The sequence below is a fragment of the Orycteropus afer genome, unplaced genomic scaffold, assembly GCF_000298275.1.
Source record: "Orycteropus afer afer isolate SDZICR_OR568_19922 unplaced genomic scaffold, OryAfe1.0 scaffold00715, whole genome shotgun sequence".
Classification (NCBI taxonomy): domain Eukaryota; kingdom Metazoa; phylum Chordata; class Mammalia; order Tubulidentata; family Orycteropodidae; genus Orycteropus; species Orycteropus afer.
This window is the reverse complement of record NW_006922302.1, coordinates 1,016,554-1,021,404: the sequence shown is the minus strand read 5'-3', so window position 1 is coordinate 1,021,404 and position 4,851 is coordinate 1,016,554.

Below are 4,851 nucleotides of genomic sequence, written 5' to 3'. Positions count from 1 at the left end.
CTAACACTTCATCTTGCTTCTGTGTGTGGACTGTGATGGTCAGTTTTCTCTGAGACATTGTGATGTTGTATTTAGATCTCTTTTAACTGTTTGAAAAAAGCAGTTCAGAGTGAGTCACGTTCTTCTTCGTGATTGTTTATCATTGGCCAGTTTGTGGAGAAGGAACTGATATCTCTCATTCAGTAAGTGAAACAGCAGGAGGTACAGGTGTAGCCATGTCATATGGTCACTGTTGCTGTCTCACTCCATTAGACAGAAACAAGAATTGACAAAACCATCAAAAAAGTAAAAGCAGGTGGAAAAAAGACACAACACATAAAAGCACCAGAACCATCACCAAAAACAGAAAACAGAAGTAAATAAATAAATAAATAGATAGATAGCACAGTATTTGGGGAGAGGAGAATAAGAGAAAAAAAAAGTAGAGTAGGAGAATAATGAAGAGCAAATGGGGAAAAGGCTAAAAGAATACAAGGAATGGGGTTAAACACAAGAAAGAAAAAAAATGGGAACCAGGAACAGGGAAGGGAGAAAAAGCTGAAAAGTAGAACCAAGAAGGGAAGAATAAAGAATAATAATAAAAAATAACAAAGTAATAATAATAATTTTAAAACAAACAAATACAAACAAACTTAAAAAAAGAAAAGAGAAAAAAAAATCTGGTCAGGGAGGGACAGGGCACCCAGGCTCCATCAGAGCACATGGGCTGGGATGGAATTCCTGCTGGCTCAGAAGGTGGGTAGGAGTGAGGGATAGTCACACTTCCATTCACCAAGAGGTTATGGGGTATACGAGTAACAAGGAGAATATTGCACCTTTCTATTTGTTCATGTCCCGAATGTCCTTGTGTTTCTCAGGAAGTAGAGCTTATTCTTAAGTCCCTGGAATCTGGAAGAATGCTGTTGCTTTAAATATCCAAAATAATTGATCCTCTTATAAGCATTCAAAATGGTTACACCCTCCAGACAGGCAAAAATCCACAGCTCAACCTGCCTTCCTCTTTGATACTTCCCCTTTTATTCACCAGCCACCAGTGTAGTCCTCCATGCAGCCCCTGGCTAACAGGGCTGGGTTTTAGCTTAATTCATAGGTTCTACCACCACTTGGCAATATCAAGCTGTCTATGCTGTCAGGATGGGTGACAGACCACAGCTCCATATGTCTCTTTTTTTGCTGTTTTCATGCAGGTTCTTCTGCCAGTTGGAGTTTAGTCTACTTCTATATCCTTCCCTTAAAAGCTCAGGGTTCCAGGATTATCTTCTGTATCTGTGTTAAATGGTTCCTCTTTTCTTTGTTGAAGTGGGTTTGTGCAGTCTGTCTGCTTATTACGCCATCTTACCAAAACTCTCCTATTTTAAGTTTTATGTGTTATTTAGTATCTTAGTAGATTATCCTTTGGGTCTGGGAATGCTCAAGATGTTTTGGCCATATAAATTTATGGTAATTGTTTCTACGTTTTATGTTATTTCCACTTATGAAATGTTTCATATGACCACTGTACTTTCAGACAGATGGGAGTAAACTGAAGATTAAGATTCATTAATGATAGCCAATGATTAGGCATGTGTTTCTTCTAGTCTCATGGAAAAGGAGACAGTTGCTTATGAATGTAATTAGCAACACATTCCATTTTGTAATCCTAGTGCTAGTTCTTCTCACTCTGTTGCTCCAAGTGTATATACTCCAAGTGATGTATTTGGATGGCCACTCACAAGTTTTTAAGCCACCAGGCATTACACAGTGAACTAGGAGATAAAACAAAAGCACTACACACAATATTAGGTCTGCTAACTGAGAAGTCCAATGGAACTATGATCCTAAACCACCAAAGCAAAGAACCAAATCTCATGAGGTGATAATTTGTACATAATTAGCCTCAGTAGCTACTCTTCATTGTTGCTGTAGGATCTAAGCCAGATGTGATATTGTCTGGTTCTCAAAAAGCAGGACTGGAGAGAGAATCCTGAAGTTAATGAGAGAGAAGAAAATAATCACCTATAAAAGATTTATAATGACATTAGTTACCAGTTTCTCCTAAGGAACATAGGGAAGGCAATGGAATGATATATTTAAGTGCTGGCCCAGCTTAGCATGTCAACCAACAATACTATGCCAAGAGTAAGGGTGAAATGAAAACATTCTCAATTTTGATGTAGACTCATATCTTTCTTTCTCTTCCTTATTTTATGTAATCTTTTATTAAAAACTAAATATTTTAAGCATTTAAGAGAAAAAAAAAAAAAAAAAAAGTACATACTGTAACTTTTCCCCATGATTTTCAAAAGTGATTTTTGCCATTCTCTATGTTTACATATCATAGAGAAAGAAATGGTCACATTATATAATTATCTCATACTAGCTTGGAGATATTACCTATTTTAGGAGATCAAAAAAATCACTCTTAGAAGTAGCCAATGAAAGCCTAATGATAACTAAAGAAAATGAACTTATAGCAGAGCCAACGATTTCATGCATCAATCACAAAGTTAATTCTTCCAATATTTGGATTTTACTTGGAAATGCAAGAGGCATAATTCTCACACCAGCTCCCTAAAACATGTAATAAAACGTTTCACAATACCAAAGGGAAAACAAATGACCTGAAGTAATTGATTCTTCTCAAAATACAAGATTAAAAATAATAATGGAAGCCTGGTATAATCGCAGAAAGTAGTGTGAGTATGAAAGGCTTCAAAGAATCATAAAAGTGATTCTTATCACAACAGCAGTGATGTCTCTGGATTAGACTATATAGAATATGACTGCTTCATAAAGATTAAGGGTGAACTTTCATATTTGGTTAGTTGTTCTAAACATAAACACTTTTCTAAATTTGTTTGTTAGAACAGATAAATTAGCTCCTGGTTTTTGGTATTTACCTCTTACCTGGAAAATATCTTTTGTTTTTCCTATGGATAGACAGCATGAAAAGCAGGTTTTCCTTTACCTGGCAATGAAAACTGTCAAATCAGACTCATGTAAATAGAGATCTTAATCAATATTAAAGTATGTTGTTGTTGTTATGTGCCTTCGAGTCAAACCCGACTCATAGCGACCCCTCCTTGGGTTTTCCGAAGCAGTATCACTACGGAAGTAGGATTGCCCAACCTTCCTTCAGAGGAGTGGCTGGTAGGTTTGAACCACCAGCCGTCTGGTTAGCAGGCAAGTGTCTTAGCCACTATGCTACCAGAGCTCCCAAAGTATGTTAACAATTTTCAAACACCAGTATTCATAAAGTAGCTCTGGTGGCATAGTGCCTAAGGCATATTACTACTAACCAGAAGGCTGGTGGTTCAAACTCCCCAACCACTCCTGGGAAGGAAGATTGGGTAATTTACTTCCATAGCAATACTGCCTTAGAAACCCAAGGAAATGTTGCTATGAGCGGGACCAACTCGTCGGCAGCGAGTTTGGTTTGATTTAGTATTTATGAAGGACACAAAATACAAGGAGAGGTTCCAGATCATTCATGAAGCTCTCTAGGATTTTCTGTCCTCAGCTGATATTTTCTGGCCCAGTTTAGCATGTCAAATTTAAGTAATTTGCATAATTCTATTATCTACTCAAGGAAACTTGGTGGAATAGCAGTTAAGTGTTTGGATGTAAACTGAAGGTTCAGTGATTCAAACAAACCAGCTCTTCTGCAGAGGAAGATACAGCCATCCCATCAGCTTCCACAAAATGTACAGCCTTGGAAAGTCTGTGGGGAAGTTCTTCTCTGTCATATAGGGTCAATCAAAGGCAATAGGAATGGATTACATACCCAGAAGAGAGTGATCTTAGTGATAATGTAATTCCAATTTATACTCAATTATATTATAGTTTATGTGACCTTTCTCAGGGAGTCATATCCTGCTAATATAGCATACTTGTTTATTATAGGAGCTCTGGTAGCATAGTACCTAAGGCATTTGACTGCTAACCAGAAGTCATGTGGTTCAAACCGACCAGCCACTCCTGATTAGACAATCTACTTCCATAGTGATACTGCCTTGAAAATCCAAAGAGGGGTCACTATGAGTCAGATATGACTTGATGGCAGTGGATTTGGTTTATATAAACAGTTTTAGACAAAATAGTATATCCTAATAAAAACATTTCATAGATAAAAACTCTTTCACTAACAATACTATTATATTATTTGCCAGGAAATCTGTCATTGGTATGTGTGTAAACTGATTAGACATAGTCAACTGCCTTCTCTTTTTCTTGAGAATATTCTTCTTGCCTTCTTAATGGGTGAGAATAGATTTCAAATTTGCTGACATTTACTTTTAACCTTTAGGGTCTTACCTTAATATTGCACACATTTTATAGTTCTATTACACTATTTACATCTCAGTAACCTTGACCATTTTATATACTTACATGTCATCCTTTTAGTGCATTGTACTGATCAGAACTTGTGGTTGAGCCTGGGGAAGAAGAAAGTAGAATGATATCTGAGAAAATTTGCAAGAAATGTATATGAAAATCTAGCAGAATATATATATTTTATTTTACAGTGGCACTTAGGACTTGAGGATTTGAAATCATACGAGAAAATGATGCAAAGGATTTTCTAATCCATTTGTTGGGGATCCACAATTTTGTCACTTTTGAGATGGGTCCAAGTACAAGCTGAACTGACCTTTAAAATCTGTAGAGTTTGTACTACTTTTTTTAGTTGTGACAGATTATCATGCTATATAACATCTGTCACATTTTCCTGTTAGATATTTGCTAAAGCTCCTTTTCATGATCTTATCAACAGTGACTTTTTTTTTTCTTTTTTTCTTTTTTAATAAACTACTCAGGGCTTATTAGTAGACTCAGGAGTACCATTGTCTATAAGGTCAACATGAAACTTAA